We start from the raw sequence: 22,786 nt of genomic DNA, 5'->3' as shown, positions 1-22,786 counted from the left end.
ACTCGTTAGCTAATTGGGGGGGAAAGAAAAGATTGAAATCATACAGTGAACCATATATTGTGATAAATTCCAGAAACATTTAAAAAGTAACACAATTAGAAAAAAACTAGAAATAAATATGGATGTTTACACAAACTCTAGATGAGCAGTAAGTTTCTGAGGAAAGTATACAAAGATTTCCATGCATCAGAAGCATCCTAATTTTAAACAAAACACCAGAGGATGTTATTTGTTTACAAATCCAACAAGGGGCTAATTCCTTCAATACATAGAGAGTTCAGATCACTTCAAATGTAACATCAAAAATCTCAGGAGCATAGAAGGCAGAGAAAAGGAACACACATTCACAAAGAAAAAATAGATGTCACACTCCAATGGTAATTCAGTGCACATCAAAATGAAGTAGTTTTCCACCTCTCAAGTGACACAGCTCTGTTTATGAGGATGAAATGCCAGTGATCACCAATCCCATGCCTAGGTTACTGGATATTTTTTTTGAAGTATGGTTGATTTACAATGCTGTGTTAATTTCTAGTGTACTCCTCAAGCCTTCTTAGAAAGCAGTCTGGCAGTTGATATCAAGAGTCAAAAATATTCCTATGCTTTAATCCACTAATTCAGCTTTGAAAAACTTTTAATCAGGAAGTATTTCAAAATGGCAGGGAAAAGTCAGTATGGATGCAAGTCACAGACATACTTTTATATGTATATATATATATATATAAAATCTCAACCAAAATATTCTTCCAACCCTTCACAAAGTAGAACTATACCCAGCCATGAAAAAGTGTGTCCATGAAAATTTTTTATGACATGTCAAAATGTTATGCTTATGATAGGCTTGAGAATAAAATTAATATATAAAATGATTTGTAATATACAAACAATGAACCCTTCTGAAGGAATTATGTCTATAGGTAGAAGCATTTTTCTTAATTTATTTTTTATTCATTTTCAGAGTTGGAGTCTTTTCATTGTAGGTGACAAAATCAATTTCCAGTGTGTTTAAACAACACCCAAAAAATGGGGATGCATGGGATTTATTGGTTCCTGTAAATGAAAACCTCAGATCTGAGGTCTGGCTTCAGTCAAGGAGAGATACTGTAGCCCAGATGATGTCAAGGGCTGGTCTTGTCCTGTCTTCATTCGGTGTCCAATGATGTCTCAGCATGCTGCTTCTAGGCACTCAGCATCCCAGATCATCCATCCAAACCAAGAGAGGTCTCTTTTGGCAGCTTCCTCTCTTGATAGAGGAAGCTTATCATTCACATGGGCACAAGCACGTATCTCCTCACATAATAGTGGCTCTTACTGGGTTATTTGTCAATTCTCCAATCATGTGCGAGGCCAATACAATGACGGGTATTATTTGTCTTAAACCAACTGAGATCTACCTCTGGTGCTTCAGAAAGAGTGGGTTAATCGAGCTTAAATCACAGGACAAAAAACAAAAGGGAGGTTATTTATCCTAAAGCAAAATCTGGGTCCCCTTCTAAGACTGGGGACAGATCCAGGACAACAGTTCTGTCCACTACTGAGTACTTTCAAATTTTCTTTAATGAGCAAATGTTAAAGTTATGATCAGAAAATATGATAAATACGAAGAAACTTGAGGAAGGAGAATGGAAAGCTTTCCTGTTTCATAAGAAATATTGAACCCATTAAGTGCTTGGAAGAAAAATGGAAATGTGTCAAGTTTGTAAAAGTTCTGAAATGAATTACAATTAATTTCACAGACCATGTTGGAGACAGTGCTATACAGTTAGTGTGTCTTTGGGCTCTTTGAGTATTTCAATTCTTTCACTTAATAGTTGCTTCATTTGGGGAAATTGCATCATTTCCACGTGGCTCTATTTCCTCATCTGTAAAAGAGATATAATATTACCTTCCCAACAGGGTGATTGTGAGGATTTAGAAAAACAGACGTGTGCTGAAGCAATAGTAAGCATTTAAAGAGTCTTAACTATTAAGATTACTTAATAAATTATTAAAAAATTATTATGCAGACTTTTTAAAAATGCATAGCATTTAAATGGCCTATATGTGCTGTACAAGTGGGAAAGGCTTTATATACCTTCTATAATACATTTTTCTCAGCCTTAACTAATTTTCACATTTAATCACACACACACCAAAAAGTTATTCCTTTCACAATCATGAAGAGTTTCTGTGAAGAAAAGGATGATGAAAGAGAGTAGAGGAGAAAATAAAATGCTTTCTCTACAAACTGATGGCTTAAAAACTAAGAAAAACACCTTTTTAAGACTTTGGTCACCATATTCATAGCTAATACTTAGGTAGAGTTTTTCACATGCCTGTGGTTAATGTTCTAATTGTTTTCACAATTAGTAAATCATTGACTGATCACAATAGTCCTATAAATTGCTATTATTATCCCCCCATTATATGGGTGAGGAGATTGAAGCCCCTAGAAGATAAGAAATTTACACAAGGCCCCACAGCTAGCATCGGAGCTGGGATCTAGATGCAGGAGTGTGGCTCCAGGAGGGGCTTGTAAACACTCCATCTGCTCTCCCTTGCAGGTGCAAGCCAGCCTCCCGCTGTTACTGTAAATAACATGATGTGGTTCACTTAGTCTTGAAATTCACATTCTTTGTAGCTTTCTCTCTGGGGCAGCCATCAGGAGCAGCCAGGGACCCTGAGTACATGCTTCTGGACTATGACCAAGAAGGTAGATGGAAGGAAAACAGTTTAAAAATGGGACCTTTAATGTGCATTCTTCAGTGGGCAGAAAAATACCTGCCTAGTGAGGAACTGAAGCCCTACCAGCCACGTGCAAATTATGCTTCAGACACTCCCGTTGTCCTTGGGTCCACACAGTCAGAACTACAATGGATCAGGGACATGAATCTTGTGCAAATGCAGGGAGTAGGAATACCTGCCATTTTAAGATCTCAAGGAGTATGAAAAGCATGTGAAGCTTTCATCAGCAGAGACCTGCTGTCACTTCCACTATTTCCCTCAGGGCATGTCCACAGCTTCACTTGTCCTATTAAGAATGAAGATGACAGCTAGCAACTGCTGACCCCTGAATCAGTGATAGGTTCTCCCTTGAAAGGAAGCATATCCCCTTCATGGGTTACAACTAGTTCATAACCTAAGTAATTCTATAGATGTAGAAGGGATACTTTCATTGGTTCTGCTATCACAGAATTGTCTCCAAAAGAACATGCCACCAGTTACTCCATTTTCAGCCATTTAATGATATACTTAACAGGCTTCCTTCTTTAGTGCAGTTTTAGGTTTACAGAAAAATTCACAGAAAGTGGAGTTCCCATATATTCCCTATGCCCTGCACACAGCTGCTCCTGCTGTCAGCATGTTATATTAGTGGATGCACTCATTCTTTTTGACATCCTTCATTCCTCCTCCCCTAAAATTTAACATGCCTGATATTCACGTCTCTTGTGGCATTTACATGCGATTTACATCACTTTTCACGTTTATGTGAGGTTTACAGCACGTGCATGTTTTCTGTTTAAGCGTGGATTGGGGGCAAGTTTTCTGTGTAAAAATACGATCATTAGTGAGCCTTATGCTGCTAGGTTTTTGGGTTGTCAGGTCTTGTTGACCATTGCTTCAGTTATTGGGATCATTGTCTACGGACTTTCAGTGTTCATTGTTTTTTCAGCAGAACTTCCCTAGAACCTGAATGGAAGAGACCCAATCCAGAAGTACCTGACTGTGCAGGTGGGCCACGCCCATCACTGCTTCCCTCATCAGTTTTATCATCATCGTGACCCTGAACGCCATATATGAGAAAGTGGCAATCAAGATGACTGAGTCTGTTAAGCTCCTTCTGCAGCTGAGGTCATTTCTACACCAGTTTTAGAACCAGGTCAAAACAGAGACTTTATCTTTTAGGCACTTCAATTCCAGTACATTACAGTCTTTAGAAAACTTCAAGTGTAAACGTATTTTCTCTAGCCTATATGAGAAGTGAATTAGCTGCAGCTTTGCATTAGTAAAAGGGATAAAGAAAGCTTTAGAATGTCCAAGCTCTGTGTAAATATGTCAGTGCTTAATAATAATTTCAATTACATTAGATCATGTACCCTATTGTTGAAAGTAAATAGTCTCTCTATTGCAAATAAGTGGAAGAGGTTCGTGGTTCCAGTGGCAAATTTGCTTGTGCGTTACGGAGAGGACAAGTAATCACACTGTTTTGTGTCCTCCCCCCATGCTGTTCCTGTTAGTGTAGCTCCATTCTCATCAGCTGTGGCTTCTATAACAAATGTTTCTTCTCTCTGGCTTGTATCCCAGCCAGCAGCTTAGCGGCCCAAGTTAACTGCTTCCCACACACTGCATGTGGCTGGGTCATTCTCCCAGTTGTCTGCTCAGTGGTCATCTTCTGAAAACACTAAGACCAATTCAAATTTTGAACTAGGAGGATGTTTTATGTTCCCCAAATGCTTCTAGCAAGTTGCCCCGTGTTTTGTTTGTTTTCTTCAATAGTCCTACCTTCCTGCTGTTCAGGGAGACAAGAGAATTTCATTTAGCAGGATGTTTAGAAGTAGCTTTCTTTCAACTTACACCTGACAGAGGACAGTTCTTGCCCATTGGATACTGTTGTGCTTATAAATTTTAAGGAACGGGTGACTTTTTTTTTTTTTTTGCCTTGTGTGATATTGCATTCATAGTGGGAGAAACACTTACAACAGTGTGTACAGTTGGAATTAACATAGTAGCTATTTTAAGGAATTCAAAACAGCTTATATGAAAAAAGTGTGGATTGTGTATATATATATATACATATTTAGCGTGTTAACTCATGTGTCCGTGGCTTTGATTAGGGTCTCAAGGCTGTTCACAGTTTTACAGACTTAACTTTTCTTTATTCTAGCTGCAGAGATCCCAAGGATCAGACTGACTATGAGAACAACCTAGCCATGAAGGTGTTCTTCTTCCAGTTTGTCAACTACTACTCCTCGTGTTTCTACATCACATTCTTTAAGGGCAGATTTGTGACTTATCCTGGAGATCTGGTGTATTGGCTGTGAAAATACAGAAATGAAGACGTGTGAATACAGCTTTGTGTTCTGACAGTCTAACCTGTTTCATGTTTTCTCTTAGTTGCCCAATGAAGAGTGTCTTTACTCTCTGTTCCTTAGATTTTTTTAGGCATAAAATAATGACTTTATTTCATGTTAGAGCTATCTAAAATTTAAATGAGATTTTCTGTCTAATATTCCAGTGTGACCCAGGTGGCTGTCTCCTTGAACTGATGATGCAGCTGACAATAATCATGGGAGGACAGTCCATCTGGAATAACATACAAGAGGTGTTATTTCCGTGAGTAATAAGTCATGTGATCTTGGGGTGAGAACGGCCCACCCATCCAAGTAATTTTCCTGCATGCCCATCTCTAAAACAGGGGAGACTCTCTGCTTATTAAAGCTCTCCAGATAAGATGATCCAGCCAACAGGGTAAACATACCTCCTGTTTAATAATTATGTTTAAATTCCTCCCTTTTTATGTTTAAATTAAATCCTCAAGTGCTATAGTTTCTGCTTATTAGCCCATCACTGGGGACTGACTGATCAGAGCCCGTTGAGAGATGGCCCTTTTTGGGGCCGTGAACTAATTTTCCCACAACTTCCCACAACTGTCTCCTCCTTTTATACATGCATTTAAAAATCCATAACAGGAATTTGTTGAGTGCCTAGTATGTGTTAGTCACTGTATTAAATGTTGTACATATATGTGTGTGTGTGTGTACAATTTAATCACCCAAACAATCCTTATTCTTATCTTCCTTTTCAAATGAAGATCCTGTGGCTTAAAGAGGATAAATGATTTGCCCAAGTTCTCATTGCCAATAAGAGACCACTGTGGGACTCAGATGTAAGACCCTATCTCATGGAATCCATGTTCTTCTAAGAACAGAGACTCTCTTGGGGTCCTAAGGCAAAGGGTTACATAATGTTTTAAGAGACACTTGTCTAAAATAATAACTACAGAGGTTTTGACTTACTGTTCTCTTCCTAAAAATGAGAAAAGCAGATGTTAGCAAAGGTCACACTGTCCTTTGGATTTTCACATAAGCCCAATCCCATATCAAAGTGGACAGTCCAGTGTTATCTGCAATTTCTGAACATTTCAAGGAGCTTAGTGTATTCGCTTTCTGTTGTAACAAGTATCCCCAAATGACATGGTAGTAGGAAGAAAAAAGAAATAGTCTCCACTAAACAAAACAAATTTAACCTTGTAGGGTTCTTGAACGCAAGAGCCTGCTGAAGTCTAAATATTGGCACGGCTGTTTCTGAAGGCCTCAGGGGAAACTGTATCTTTGACTTTTCTGGCTTCCAGAGGCCACCTACGTCTCTTGGCCTGTGACCTCTTTTCCTTCTCTCAAGGTCAGCATGGTTGTGTGCCTCTGACTCTGATCCTGTGGTCAAATCTCCTCTCCTCTCTCCCCTCTTCTGTCTCCCTCTTCCTCATTTAACTACCCTGGTGATTACAATGGGCCCACCTCTATAATCCAGCTCATCTCTCTTAGAGTAGGCTGGTTAGCAACGTTAACCACAACTGCAACCATAGGCACCGTTTGCCAGGGAATATTACCTCTTCCTATATTCTGGGGATAAGGACATAGACATATTGGGGGGGGGACTTTTTCTGCCCACCACACTAAGCTTTTTAAGATAATTTCTGGCTTTGAGTTTCTGTCCTCATGAAACTGTTGATCTCTCTTCAGTCTTGCCTTCCACAAAAGCATTCTGCTCCTGGCCAACCGAACTGCATTGCTCACCCCTCTCTGTGGTGTCCCCCAAAACCAATTACACAAGCAGATCTTACTGTTGTTTGGAGCATGGAGGAGAAACTCAAACAACTTGAATTTTGAAATAAAATCCTCCATCATTTTACAATCTTCCATGTCACTATAAAAAAATTATTCTTTAACTTCATTTTTTAATTTTTAAACTATTTTAAACTTTGTAACTTTTTTTAAACTTTACTTTTTTTCTTACCATCCTTCATTGTAAGCTCTACAAAACTGCTATTCTGCCCACCGCATCCAAGTTCCCTTTCACTGTTTCTCCTCCCTTCCCTAACTTTCCTTCACTCTCCCTTATTACCAATTTTCTGTCCATTCTCTTTATAGGGCAGTTAAATTATTTTTTCTTTCCTTCTTTCTGTTTTTGCAGAGTGAACACATTTGTGTGTCAGTGTGTCCTTCCACATTTCTTCACAAGGTCTTCATCTTTCAGCTTCAGGATGGATTACTGTGGTCTGTCTCTAAACAAAGGCATTTCCCTTGTCCCCCACCTCACCATGCCCCTCAAAAAAAAGATTCTGATCTTTGCTGTGAAATGAATCTTTTTTTCCCTACTGTGCAGTAGACAACTCTTACCCTGAGCTCACAGTCAGATTTCTCCAGAGGAGTAAAAGTAGCTCATGTGCAAATAATACTACTTTTCTCTGTGAAAAGAAATAGATCAGATAGAGGAAATACTTAACTCAGATTACTCAAAAGCATTTCCTGAAGGAAATAGGTTAATTATTTAACACTAAATTTTGTTGAATCTGGTTATCAGTGAGCTATTTTTACCAATCAAGAAGGATATATTTCCTAAATTGGTACTGAGCAATTCATGTGAAATGAAACTTGCTCACATTAACTAGTTTAAAGTAAAGGATGCATTATAGTATCTGTGGTCTGTTTATACCTTCGCTTAAGTAAGCACATTGTTGTAGGTTCCAGTGAGCTGAACTTTGCCTACATGTATTTCTACTCTGGGCTAAAATATTTAGGGAAAATATTTTGAATTTTGTTTCCCTTTTTTGAATATCAGAAATTCTGAATGGTAGCCAAGTTCGAGGGTGGCTTGTGTTTTCCTCACTGCCTCTTCTCTTTGTATAAGGTGCCAGTTTCCTTCTTAATTTTTCATATAAAATCCTAACATACTAAAGATCTATCAATTACTCTTGCTGCCCCAAAACTATACCCATCCTCAAAAATACATAGGAAGGGAAAAGAAAACTTATCAAAGTTAGTGACTATTTTCATGCTATTTAAATATGTCTAAAGGAACATAATGAAATGAATTTTACCATATCTCACCTGCCTCCACCCCCCAATCCCATGTGGGTTTGTTGAGTAGGATTCTGGGAGCAAATGAAGAAGGACAGTGATGCCGTGATCCAGGCTATCTCTGGGGTCTCCCCAGCACTTGGATCGGCACTTGGTATAAAGTAGGTCTCAGTCCGAGCCAGCTGAGTGAGTGAGTGACTCACAGGCATCGAATGAGTAACATCAGTGAATTAACAGCATTCTTTGTAGGACTCAGAGAATAAGCTGAGTGCCCTATGGCCTTCCCAGCCTCACGTACTATTTTGATGTTGGGGTCATTTCTGGGAATGTTATTCTGTACTTGACAAAAGTCTAGTACAATTCCAGGGTTAAGTAACATGCCCTAGGGAAATTTTATGATAAAATATTAAGAAAAATGGTTAAATGCCCAACATGACATAGCACTGTCCTTTGGTGTTTAGATAATGTATGGCTGTAATTTTCTTACTTTATATGCTTTCTACATTTTCCACCATGTGTACGCACTACTATATAGTAAGAAAATGCAAATATTTAAAAGAGAAAATCTCTCTTCTCCAGATATGATTTGGTTAGAGGATGAGTCAGATAGATATATTAAGAGAATCTTAAATACATGTGTCCATAATTCACTCTTTAAATCCAGGAACAGGAAACTCAGGAATGAAATAGATTAAGAGAATCAAAGATACTTGTATTCAAGATTAGCAAGTAGGAGTGTCCTCAAAAGAAATGGTGATTATCTATAATTCAGGGATTAAATGTGATAATGAACGTACAAAGACAACATGAAGTAGAAAATGCCACGTGGGAAGCACTGAGTAAAGGGCAATTTACCATGATTATGCCAATATGTGTGGTCAATTCCCAAGCAAATTATTGTGTAACCCCTGCTAGAGGGAGAAAGCTTCCAGCCTTGGCTGGAGAGTGGGGAGGATCCAGTGTCTGTATTTTTTAAAATGTCTACAGGTGTTTCTCATGTGCAAATTGGTATCCCTGCATGAGAACCATAAACCAACAGAAAACCCAAAAGACCGAGGACAATGATGGGTTGCCGACAGCCCAAGCTTTTCTGCCACAGAAGAGTGGTTCCAGTCAGGAAGACTGAGCAAGAGGCTCAGAGTCTTAGCTAAGGACAAGCAAGTCGGGACTTCTAATACGACCTAATGTCATCGACGGGGGAGGGCAGTTCAGCACAAGAAGGGAGCACCAGGTGAGTTAACATGGAAGTTACATCCTGGATCCAAACCGTGATGGATTTGGGTCCCGGAGGGTTAAAGCCCTGCTTCCGTTGGGCATGGACCGCATTCCACAAGAGGCTGAGACAGGAATTATGAGGCAGAGAAAAATTCCCCCAGGGGACTCCCGAGTCTGGGTGCCTGGAAGGGTGATGGATGAGCGCGGTCCCAGCTCCACCCGCACCGCAGGGCTCCGAGTGGCTGTGGAGCTGTGCGCTCCCGGCCGGACCTCAGACCTGACTGCAGTGCTCCGGGCTGCGGCCTGGGGAGCGGCGTCAGGAGCATGCTGTCCCCGTCATTCTCGTAGGTGCTGCAGTGACCCCCACCCCTGTGGCCACGGCATTCCCAAGCCAAGGGTCTAAGTGACTTCAACCTTATTTACAGGTGACCACAGCTGGTTAGCCTGTGCTGCTCAAAAAGAAGATCCCATATGGGGTTTTGATGTGTTAGGGGGTTTGCTAATACCTGGCCTGCTTTGAATCGTTTCATCTTGACAGCAGCCTGGGCAGTCGAAGTTTCACCTCCCAATTTTATTTCAACATTTTTTGTTGAAAGTATAGTTGGTGTACAATATTGTGTTAATTCTTGGTATACAGCATAGTGATTCACATATACATACATATATATATATATATATTCCTTGTCATATACTTTTCCACTATAGGCTATTAAAAGTTATTGAATGTAGTTCCCTGTGCTATACAGTAGGATCTTGTTGTTTGAAACAAAAATTACTAAACAAAGTAACAAAGGAAGCAGACTAAACCTAGCCATGTATACGGCACAGTTGAGTTTATCTCAGGATTTAAATGTGGTTTTGATCTCCAGGATCTCTTTATCAACTTATCATATGTATAGTGCCTGTGGAACACTTCTCAGAAAAATGTTTAAAAATCATAAGATTTAGAGAATAAAGAAGGAAGATAATTATACTGAAAAGCAGGTATCAAAATATAGAAATGGGCATTTGTGATACAATATTATCTGAATTATTGGAAGGACGTGTTGAATAAGAGGATCCAGTGGTGGGTCTACTGACCGCAACATTCTGCCACAGCAGTGAGTGTAAATCAACTTCTGAGATCTGCAACAATTGCATTTTGAATGTAAATAAAGTTAAATAACAAATAAGCCATGAAGTGTGGATTCAGATTCAGGGGTATCTCGAGTCCATATCCCCACCCCTTCCCAGAGCTCCCTGCTTTTCCCCTAATGTCATTGAAAGAAGTGGGGAAAGTTTGCGAAGCGAAGGGCATGTTCCATTGCAAAGAAATCTCGTAGCAAACCTGGGAGCATGGCCAGGGAAATGTTAACGCTGAGATCAGAGGCAGTGGGAAACCTAGCAGGGGAAGCTTTTTACAAGTCACATCATATACTCTGTGTGTGTCCACGTGTGTGTGCATACAGACGTGTGGGCATGTATGATGTATACACCTGCATTTCGTGTGAAGCCGCCTCACTGTCCAAATTTGAAATCCATCCAAACGTGCAGTGTAGTCAGCCGAACCTCAGCCAGACGCTAAGTTGTCTGTTGTTGCTCTGTCTCTTCTGCTGAGCTCCACGAGTAAACCACGCGCCAGCTGTTGCTTTCAGGGACAACAGCTCTGTAGGCTACAGATCCATGCCTTGTTTCACTGCCAACTCCGAATTCCTTTCAGGACAAATTGCCATTTGAAAAAGGGGGAAGCATTCAGTTGTCCCACAAGCCTCTGAGTGAGGAAAAAACATAACCTTAGGGACAGCTCTGTGGGACAGCATCCAGGAGGGGGCAGAGCACTGGGCTGCGAGTCGAGGCTGTGTTTCTTTCAAGTTCTGCACTGAATTTGAGGCAGCATGTCACTTCTTTGGCCCATGATTTGTTCAGCTTTAATTAGGGTCTTGGACCTGTTTGATCCAACATTAGAGTATCACTTTTCTGCTTGGTGACCCTCCATGGCTCCGCAATTCCTTCAGAGGGAAAAATGCCCACATCCTCAAGGCAGCCTCTAAGGCTCCACCCCCAAAACCACCACTTATTTCCTATTCTCTCTGGCCCACACCAGTCTCCATGCTGTCTGTCCAGCGTGAGGGACCTCCAGGCCTGTGATCACTGTTCCCTCTGCCCACCCCTTTGCCTCCGTCTTTGCCTTATTCAAAGGTCACTTCCACATCCACACTCCTCCATACCACACATTCCTCGCCCTCCTTTATTTTCCTCTGCAGCACTTATCACCAGCTCACAGACCCTGTAATTCTTTCTTTTACTTATTTTCTCTGACAATTTACAGACTGGAAAGGCCATGGTGAATAATAGCAGAGAAATGGGGGGAAAAAACAAATGAGGGTAGGTATCTTCTAAAAGCTAAAATGCGTACCTGAAAAGGAGGTAGGAGATAAAGTAGTAGTAGTCGTTACAATTTTGGTAAACCCAAGGTACGTAGTCAGGACTAGTTTTCACAATACTTGAGGGTAGGGATGCAGCAATAAAAAGAAATTTATCCTGAAAACAAGAAATTAATTTCTTGGGAAGATGATGTGTTCAGCTTGAAATGTCAGTAATACTTTTATGACCTTTGTCTGATAATATCCTGCCTTATAATTTGATCTGTTTGGCAGCTGGGTCATGAATCTAATGGTGCCACAGTTTCGGGAACAAAACAGACCACCCCACGATGGGAATGGGACAACCATCTGTATCCCATGGGCAAACTGGTGCTATTTTATGAATACCTTGATATGAGTAAGTCATCAGTGGAGATTTCTGTACTGTCGGTTATACTAGAATATGCTTTGGGTCTCAGAAGCATCGGTTACTGAGCCAAACAATGACCTAGCATACCGAAACGGAACCCGCTTTTTTCAATTAGATGCAATTATGCAGTCAGGCTTTCAACTAGGGTGCCTGTGTGTATCTCTGTCAATATTTATGTTGTACAAAGCTGAAGATTTACTGCCAAGGAATGAAATGGAATATTCATTCAGGTACATCTCCACCATTGATTCTCAGATCCTACTGGTCATGTCGTCTAAGGATGAACTCAGAACCGTTACTATATGTGACTCAGCTCGGGCTGCAGCCCGTGTGGCACAGCTGTTGGCTGATATCCTTCTAAACAGAGTCATGTGAGCCCGCCAGCCTGTGCAGAAAGCCCGCAAGAGCATCCTGCCTCATGGCAGCAAGGGTCACAGGGTCACCCCTTCCACACCTCACACCTGCCTTTGACAATTTCCTATTTCTTCTGGCCGATGGTTTCTGCCTTGTTCCTTGAGTGACCTCATGGCACATCACTGGCTTGAATTCAGGATGAATTTGCTGATCTGGAGTATTGGTAGAACACAGATCCCCTCCTTCTCCAATGTCTTTGTCCATTTCTGTAAATTTGCTTGGCCTTTGTTTCTCTTTGTTTGAACTTGGTTTTGAGCTCTCGGTTGCCTTTAAATTGTTGCATCTCAAAATAGATTTCCATAGGAAACATCATCTTTTCTATTATGTATGGCGCCCTTTTATCTACTAGAAGGCTGATGTGCACGTTTTGTATCTGAGCCCTTTCAGCTCACCACTGCCTTGAATTACTTTTTTTTTTTTTTTTTAAGCTTAGGAGACAGGAAAGGAGTTTGGTCAATAGGCTTTGCATTTATGCATGCGATTTCATGTCTGCAAGTCACCCCTTTGTGCTTCCTGTTTATAAGTCTACAGAAAGAGGGAGTTTTCTTTTTCCTAAATTACATTCTATATATATAATAATTGTTTTAAAACATATAATATACATGGAAAAGCATCTGATTCCCTCGGTGAATGAAAGGTCATTTTGTGGCATCTTCAGTCAGCTCTGCTTTGTGGTCTGGTGTCTGATTTGAGTTTCATCTTTGCTTTTATTGTGCTTAGTGACCAGGTTCGATTAAGGGTGCAGCTGGTGTAGAAATTATGTTCGTTTTTTCTGCTTATTTTCAGAAGGACTTTAAGCCAATGACCTGTTATTCCAAAATGAGTCATAATTGTAAATATTTCTTATTGGGGCTATTATCAGCATTAATAATAACAGCAACATTCTGAGGGCAGCATATGATTTGGTATTTTAACACACACGAAAAATGCCTTGGAAAATAGTTATTGTTCTAGTTAAGTCAAATAAAGGTCATTGAAAGGAAAAGTTGTACACTTTTGTGAGAAATGGATAGGACTTTTAGAACTTTATAGTCTCAATAAAATACTAATTAAATAATTCAGCCTAACTCTACCCTACATAACAGGATGGAGTAACAGCTATTGTAGAGAGATTGTTCAGATTTATTCGTTTTCCTATTCTCTAAATAATCCCTAACGAATTAGAAAATTCAATCCATTTCTGAGAGTAGGCAGTCTGTTATTCTGTATTCAACGCTGGAGTGAAACTTATTTTGTGTTCTTTTCATTCATGGGAGATAGAATTTCCAAGTGCTTTTTGAATTATTTTTGTTCCTCTCAAATAAAGTGCCTTTGATGGTGATCTCCTGACCTCAGTTTCCTCCTCCCAGTTTTCCCCATTATCATTAATGACACCCCACCTGCCTTTTTAGTTACGCCTCTTAGCTGCTGAAGGGGAACAGCTTCTGACAGATGACCCTGGAGCCCTCCACCCTTGCTTCTTTAGGCCTCACACCCAGCCACCATCACTAGTCTCCTTCGCCAGAAGTATCTTTCTCTGCTTTTCTGCCTGGAAGGAATCTTGCCAAGCCTTGGCAGGAAAACCTCCACTTTTTAGAGATTTTCTGCTCTCCTCTCTAAACATGAATTGCAGTTGATTCTTGCCTTGATGGTGCGTGATCGTGTCCGTGTCCATTGCGCTCCCCGGCTGGACTGATCCTGTCGGAGGCAGTAGTCAGGCTTTTCATCTTCCCGTGCATGTCTGGAGCACCACAGCCTGGACCCTGTTTGTCATACGTGTTTAAGTGACTTGAGCATGGAGTTTCAACACACTCACATACAACTGTTAGATGAGTTGGCGGTAACATTACCCCCAAGGCCCCCACAAGGTTCTATAGGGCATATGTTTTTTTCTGAGTGAAATTTCTCTTTTATTTGTTTTAGTGATTTTCCCACTCTCCTTTTAGATTATTAGAGTAACCCTGAGATATTAACCACAATAGCTCACCCCCAGAAGCAAAAGATCCTGCTGTTTGAGAACTCAGACACGGGACATAAGAGAAATAATCTATCAGTCTTAAAATCTGGAAGCCATAAGATACCGTTTTGTACTTAGAGCACCCACAGCACAAACACCAGTCTCTCAAGAACTTGGCACTGCCTTCCTAGAGGGCGGGTGCCGTAAGTGAAATGCAGTGAGTGATGAAGTGAGAGCTCTTCGTCTCTGGTACTGCCTTTTCCATCCTTGCTGTGTTAACTTGATCTTCCCTTCATATATTATGTTCTCTATTTAATTTACTGCATTTAATATCAGTTGTTCTTCAACATCTCCTTGCACCCGCCCCCTCCATTCCCTCTCTCTCCAGTGCTCTCCCACCCACGCCTCTCCTGCGCTCTCCAGGACCGCCTTTCTCCCACACACCCTCACCTCTGTTCTGTCTGCTCACCACCTGCACTGACATTTCCTTAACTCCGCAGAATGAACTTTCCAAAATGGCAGCTGTGTAACTGGGGGGGATTGTAGACCTCTCATCTCTTTACTGATTCATTCGTTTATCTATCCAACAAACACTGAGCACCTGCTATGCCAAACACTGTATCAACTGCTGGGGAGACCAAGACAGGTAAGACATGGTGTCTGAACTCCGCAGGGCAGGCGAGACTTGGCGAGTAGTTGATGGTTTGCTAAGCAGGTGAACACACATTGGACTTCATAGAGCTGGAAATATTTGAACTGAATTTTGAAAGGTGAAAGGAAGTTAGCTCTCTAATGTGTGGTAGAGGGAGTGGACACTTCATGCAGAGAGGTAGAGACATATAAGAGTACACGGCATGAAGCGGCTTGGCCAGACTGAAGAACAACAAGTAGGGTTAGAACAAAGTATCCACAGGTGGGAATATCAGGTGCACAAGGCCTCTGTCATGATGGGTCTTGTGTGCTTAGACTTGAATGTATCCTTAAAGAAACAGCGCTATATTGGAATATATGTAAGCAAGAGAATTGCATAATGATTATGTTAAAGAATATCTGGTTATACTGGCAGCAGAATGGAAAATAATATTTTTGGGGGGAGGCCCATATTTTGGTGGGAAAGGATATTTCGGGGGCCACTCCAGGTAATCCAGACAAGTGGCACATGCCTGCAGAGAGTCCCTGGGCAGAGGGAGAGAGACGTGGGCGGCAGAAGTGGTGACTGCTGCAGAGGGGACTGCAGGGCCGCGGCGGCGGGCCGCAGAGCTGCTGAGGTGACTTTCCAGTGACCCATCTGGAGAGCGGATCTGCAGGGGGAGTGTAAGGGGAGGAGATGGTTTCAAGGAGATTGTTCTGTGTGTGGCATTTTGATTGCAAAGTGTCTATGGGACATCTGAGGAGTGATGCCCGTTGTTAAGCTGGATTCAACAGTCAGGAGCTCAGAGGATCTGCGGGTGAGGCCGTGGGGGCGATTCATTCCTGCCAAGTGAAGGATTGAGGACGAGGCCCTGGGGAAAAGGGCCATGTACATGTCACATGGGAGAAGAGAAATCCAGCAAGAGAAAGAATAATATCAGAGCAGTTGGGAGAAACTAGTTGAGGCAACACAGAGAAGGCTGTAACCTGGCTTCAGAGGGATTTGAACACTGACTAAAAGGAGCATAGTGAGAAAGGGTGTGTGTGTGGGGCAAAAAAGCAAGAGCTAAAACCCAGCTTTAATTGCCAAGACTGGGGAAAAGGCAGAGGAGGACTATACTTAGGTAGACTTTAAAAAACAGATCTGTGTGTATCTGTGTGTGTGCATATGTGCACACACAATTTTCTGTCTGGGCTTTTTAAATTTATTTAAGTAAAACAAAAATTAAGGGGGGAAAATATTCCACTGAGAGGAAAATATTTGTCCACGGCAAAAGCTAACTGGTAATCAAATAAATAGGAGCTGAAAGTGCCGACTAGTTTGAAACACGCAGCCACAGGCAGTGCAACTCCTGTCTCAGTGCTGCGATGAGGGCCGTGGGGGATGCAGGGCTCTGAGCCCTGGAGAAGTCTTCAGCGCAGGTACTTCTCCAAGAAACTGGACTTTAAAGGGAAGAAGAAAGTGTAGAAAGTATCAGAGAGCAACACAGGACCATGAGAGAGGGTTGGGCGAGGGTTAGTTTTGTTTTACAGTGGGCGTTTCTGGCCTTGCTGAGTTGCTGGGCCTTTGCTCTTTTTGGTCTTTATTCCAAAAGCTTTTTAGAAAGTTCTTCTCGCTTGAAAATCTGAACAGATTAAATCATGTTGGGTTATTTCTGGTGTTTTATTTTTTAATTAAAAAATTATCTGGAATTTATTTTAATGTCATAAATGAGGACACTGTACCAGGTCTTCCAATGATTTAGCTAATTACTGCAGTACTTGAATCCACTGATTTGAAGTGTCAGTTTTATAATATTACTAAAATCTCACAAATATCCACGTCTATTCTTGAAATGTAATCTATTTCATTCATACTCTCAGTGCACTATTTCTATAATGTTTCCATGAACATAGATTAATACCTCCTAGAGTTGGTCCTGTTTTATCCTTTTCCAGAATGTCTCTAATACTACAAATTCAAACATCCCTCCTCATTATTTTATTTGTATATATGGGTATATTTCTGGAATACATTTAGGATCACCTTTCAGATTTTTTTCTTAAATCCATTTGGGATTATTAACTAAATTTGCATTCAGATACTAAATTTATTTTGGAGAAAAAATATTCTATGTCCCCCAAATTTGAGTCTGCCCACTGAAGAGGGTGGTGCATTCTACTGTTCATTTTTTTTCTTTTTTTAAATCATTTATCAGAATCTTCTTAATATTTTCATTAATTTATTTCTGAATAGTCTGTGCCTTCTTTGTCATTATAAAATGATATCTTTTCTGGGTTTTGATCTGGGTTGTTTGCTAATAAACTCTTAATTTCTGGTTTCTCTTGAATAAGAAGGAGATCTGACACCATGAGGCCCTATTTCCAATATGGTGACGGTGAGCATTGCGTTTCCTTAGGATGCCCACTTGCCAATTTGCCAGTGGCTGCACCCACTCCACACATTTCTGCTACATACCTGCCCCCTTAGGCAGATGAGCTCATGTAGGGTTAGGTGGGTTATGGGACGCAGATACTGATATCACAGCTGCCACGCTACTGACCCTGTGGCGTCAGTAACTCTGGTTCTTGCTCTCTGACCTCCCTGAATATGACAGCTCCTTTTGGGCTGTGGACCTGCTGCATCTTTCCAGCACTATCGGCTTTTCTGCAACACAAACCTGCCTCTCAGGTCAGAAGCAAATGTCAGCTTCTCCTACCCATCCACAACATCCACGGTCTTGCCGTTCCTAGCCAGAGTGGTCCCTACCCCTTGACTGAGCAGTAACACTAAAGGGACTATAAATTTGCCTCTCATCCACTCTCTTAGTTACATACCTGTGCTAGTTTGCTTTAAAGGTCTGCCAGTTAGGAGGGGAGGGTCTAAAAGTCTTAGATCTCTGACCTTATCATTTCTAACTGCTCCACCACCCTATGGAACAGCTTACCACAGATCTCTGCTGCCCCATCTGTAGCATTGCCCTGTAAATTACACACAGAGAGAAAAGAACTTCTAAGCCACCACCATAACTTTGACTTCCTGTGACCTCACAGACCATAGAAATATCAAGATAAAAATTCCTGAAGAAGAATATTTTGCTTAGGAAGACACTTTAATTGCATACCTTTCTGTGACTTGTAATAACTTCATAGACCCTCTGAATGTGCTGCACTCACCTTCCCAGACTCAAGGGAGCTTGCTCACTTGCCTATATTCAGTGTATTTCTTCCAACGTTCTCTATGCATACCTTTCCCAAAGGTATATTTCTTATTTCTATTTAAATTGTTAGATACATCCACAATATTCTTTTTTTAATCCTCAAATACAAATCATCTTCCAAGATTGTATTATTTCAACACTGAGAGTGAATAATATGCTTCAAGATTCCCAAGTTTATTATGAGCAAATAACTATGGTTGGTTGAAGATTTTTAAGTATGTTATTCCTACTAAGGGTATATATGTGAAAGAAACAGGTTGTAATGAGTCTTCTTCCCAGAGATTTTATATTTGCCTTTTGTTTGGATTCTTTCACTGTTGAACATTATTATTACCATGAATGTCTTTTCTCTTTGAGATTTAGTTCACCATTTCCCCCTCTCTCTTTACAGGAGTAAAAGAAGTTATGTTGTCCTTCCATCCTTCCAACACTCCATGTTGTGTGTCCATTCCTTCAACAGGTATTCAGTTTGGGTTCACCACAGTATATGTGGCCTCTTTCCAGTGGCCCCTCTGTTGGCTCTGGAGAACAATATATTGGAAATCAGAGTGGGTACGTGGAACCTTGACTACCCAGTATAGACGTATGGTGCCAGAAAAAGCCCAGAACATCTCAGCATGGCAGCCAACCATGCAAGGAACAGCAATTCTGGCTGTGGTTGACCAATGTGAATAAAAAGGCTTCATTGGGTGAAGACTTAGAATAGTCAAAAAATGCATTGGCGTTGCTTCCTACGGAATCCAGTGTTGGGTACTGTTTAATATGAGAGGGAGATGCTAACACTATCATCGTTATAAACAACATAGTTGTTGTAACTGTAATTGTTATTATTTTTAATATATTTTCTTTATAATTATAATTTGTGACTTACAAGACCCTTACAGACGCAGTTGTTAAGGAGCGTGGCCGTTATACTGTTGCTGAAGTGTTAATTCAGTAGAAGCATGGTAATAGCATTAATAAGTACTCACTCTTTTGATCCTCACATGACTCTAAAAGTCACCCAGCAGTGCTTGTATAATGGAGATAGAAATCTATCCGTTTAATTGTTTGTAGAACCTAAAATAAGAGCAGTCATTCCACCGCATTTGACCATATATTCCAGACTATCAGTTTAAAGTAGGAACTACCTGATGAGGCCATAGAAACCCTTTGTGCCTCCCCAATCGTTCATTACCTTCCTGTTCCCTGGGGCAGAGTTTCTTCCATAAGGTGGCCCCATCTCTCCTCCCCACCCCACTCTTGGCATTTGCTACCCACTGTTGGTCATTAGCTAAGCATCCTCATGTTCTGCATGTGTCTGAGCTGTGAGGGAACAGAACTCAGTTGTTTACAAACTCTATTGACTATAACTAGTCTGAACAGCCTCTCTCCTTCCCTGCCCACAACCCCACAGGGCAACAGGGGGCTCACAACCACAGCGATTCCCATGCCAGCCCAACAGGGAACTTTCTTCCCTAGAAATATTCTTACAACCAGGGCTGTTTCCTCCCTTACTTCACTGCCAGTTTCACTCCCAAGTTACAGTCCCCAACAAAAGGCTATCCCAGTTTGAATTTCTTAATCAAGTCGCATTGACCCTGAGTACTTGGCATTTTCACATGAGCACTCATAGAAATAGAACAGGGCCTGGCAGTGGCTGTGGGCCAGGTTCCTGGGTGAGGGGACTTGGTTCTGTAGCCTGGCCCGAGCTGAGCTCCCAGCACGGCGTCTTCCCACCTGCATGATTTCGGGCCAGGCTTCAACAGTTCAGAGTTTCATTTTATCATCTGCAAACAGAATAATTCCCTGCTGCATATTTTAAGACTGTTATGTACCACAAAGGGTGCTTAGGGAATTCAGTGAGTCAATGCATGGAAGTCACATAACCTGGTCCTCAGGAAATGTTAGTTATCTTCATTATGCACCATCGATAAAATTGGCTCACAGACTCGGCCAGGTATCAAAGCTACAGGCACAGGAATTTGACAATGTTTTACTGTCTGGATCATAGTCACAATTTTACACAGTAAAACAAGCTACCTGGACCACCCAGCTGTCAGCCCACCCGACTCTCCACCCCAGGATCCCTCAATTTATCTGATTTGCTTGCTACCCCTACTTTTTGGAGAAAGTTGGCAAATCACAGTCAATGGCTGCTAGGTTATGTCCATTCCCATTCACTCAAATTGCCCCATTTTCAGTATCCACTGTGCTGCAAAACATAGACTAATGTTCAGAAATATGACTGCAAGGCCTTTCCCGTTCCACAGTCAGAGAAATACGAATCTGTCATGTTTAATATGCCATGTGACACTAAGCAAGGCAGGAAAACAGGCTCCTGTGCTTTAAGAAAGTTTTTAACAATGACGTTTGAAACTAAAAGTGTTTTTGTTTGACCTTCACCTAACCAGAATATTCAATTGACTCCTATTACCCATTACTCAGATGTCCTGGTTTGATTGTATTAGGCACTTTTTCCTCATCTCCCCAGCATGATTTGGCTCCATCAGCACAGATGGAGTGTCTCCAAGGCTGCTCCGTGTGCATGGGCGTGTGAGTGCACACATGTGCACCCACTGAATGGTGCCACTGATTCATATCCAGGAGTTGTTCTATCTTATAACTCAAGCATTGTTTTATTATATCCTAGAAAACTGCTTTTAGATCATTGATTGAACTATAGACTATCCTCTTGCCCACATTAGGAATTGACATCTTCCAAGACACAGGTCCTATGTGTTTGTATATATGTATAAGTAAGAATTAAATATGTATGTCATCCCCTCACATATTTAATTTGTGCCTTCCCAATTGAATGTGCACAGTAAAGGCTAACTTCCCATAACAGGAGAACTTTTAGGAAGTAAGAAGAAGGAATTAGCCACCAGGGAGAAGACAGGATATCAAGCAGGAGTTTGGTATAAAGTCATTTATTCTAAAGCTGCTCTGGCTCAATAAATAAGTGGAATTGACATTGTTGTATCATGGCAGAGCATCTGCTATTGAAGATCAATTTTAATTTACTTTGATATAAGTGGAAAATTGTGTCAGAACAGCATGGGAAATGAAGAACACTGCATCTATCTGTACTCCTGAAGTGTGTTTCAGAGCTGCTCAATTTTGAGGAAAATTATCTTTTCTGGAGACAATCGAATTATTTTCATTTTTGGAATTATTGTAGCTTCCAGAAGCACATCAGCAGGTGATTCTGTAAAAGTCTAGAGTTGACTTAAATAGCAGGAAATTTTAGCCTATTGAAATCAGGAGAAGTGAAATGTTTTTGCCTACCACCACCACTACAACCACCACCACCAGGCAAGCACTTGTACACCCAGAGAGATTTCACATCAGAGGGAATAACAAAGCTGGTTCTGTTACCGAGGCCAAACTTGTTCTGCTCACTGCACAGCAGTGATAAATAAATAAATCAGGAGACAAGGTTTTGGGGCAAGGAATAGTAACTTTATTCAGAAAACTGGCAGACCAAGAAGATGGGGGACTAATATCCTGGAGAATCATCTTTCCCAAGTCAGAATTAAGGCTCCTTTTGAACTAAAAAGGGGAAGGGGTGTGGTTGGTTGTGCAAACTTCTTGCTGCCGGCATTCTTTGTTCTTGCAGCCATCCATGTGGCTCAGGCTATTGTGTCCCTGTAAGCCTGCAACAAAACAAAGGTTATTCTCTATTTTGCAACTTTCCATCTCTGCGTAAGTGCAGAAGTGCTAACATCCTTAAAGGTCAGAGCCCCGAGAATAGGCTTTCCTGTAGGTTTTAGGCTAAAGGAAACGTTGTTTTACAAAAGGTTCAGAGCCAGCAAGATTAAGCCTGGAAAACAGGTCACAGGGCTTCAAACTGAAGGAACAGATCCAATATGGCGTCAGATTTGTTCTCAATTACAGTTTTAGTTAGGGGAAATTTTGCAGCAGAAAATCCCCTCAGTTGTTTTTCTTGCTTTGCCTGAGATATTGTTTGTTGGCTTGTGGTCTCATGGTGTCAAAACCGTATGTTAAGATGAGTACTATTAAAATCATATGGTGCAGAAAACATATCTATCTGTTTCAAAAGATGACTGAAACATTTAGCTTTGTTTATTCCCATAGAATTTGGATTGAATCTATTCTCGACTTCCTTCTTCTTCAAACCAGTTTTTTACTGGAGGGCTTAAAGCCCAAATTAAAGAATTTTGGAGAAGACTCATGTAATTTATAAGACGTTTACTTCCGAATTTAAGACTGACCCATACTTGTACTTTTAATCAAGGAACACAATAAACTTTTTTAGTCGATCATTTATGACGTTTTATACTTTGTCCATGTAATCTTTTGGAAGTTGAGAGGCTTAGACAATTGATATAACAGAACAGTTATCATTGCTCAACACTGTGAATGAAAGAATCCCAGTATAGTTTCCTGAAAGTATATTCTATTAAAAATAATAAAGAATTCTTGCTCTCTAATAAAGCAACAGACAGAAGCACATACTGAGTGTTTAAAATAAATAATACTATGGGAAAAATTATCTAAGCAACTCAAGATAGTATAGAGAAAAAGTATGAACTTGAAGGAAAATACATATTGTGCAA

General features: G+C 40.8%; 1 long non-coding RNA gene across 1 annotated transcript in view; it reads left to right on the top strand.

Annotated features, from left to right (window-relative positions):
* The window catches only part of LOC141579574 (uncharacterized), a 62,877-nt gene extending 40,385 nt beyond the window's left edge, over positions 1 to 22,492 (top strand). The window contains exons 7-8 of the long non-coding RNA XR_012511189.1: positions 5,216 to 5,313; positions 18,616 to 22,492. This is a non-coding gene — a long non-coding RNA (uncharacterized LOC141579574). The remainder of the gene's footprint in view (positions 1 to 5,215; positions 5,314 to 18,615) is intronic.
* The last annotated feature ends 294 nt before the right edge of the window (positions 22,493 to 22,786 follow it).

This window comes from Camelus bactrianus, chromosome 2, assembly GCF_048773025.1.
Source record: "Camelus bactrianus isolate YW-2024 breed Bactrian camel chromosome 2, ASM4877302v1, whole genome shotgun sequence".
Classification (NCBI taxonomy): domain Eukaryota; kingdom Metazoa; phylum Chordata; class Mammalia; order Artiodactyla; family Camelidae; genus Camelus; species Camelus bactrianus.
Note: the sequence above shows the minus strand (reverse complement) of the source record. Positions and strands in the feature narration are given on the sequence as shown.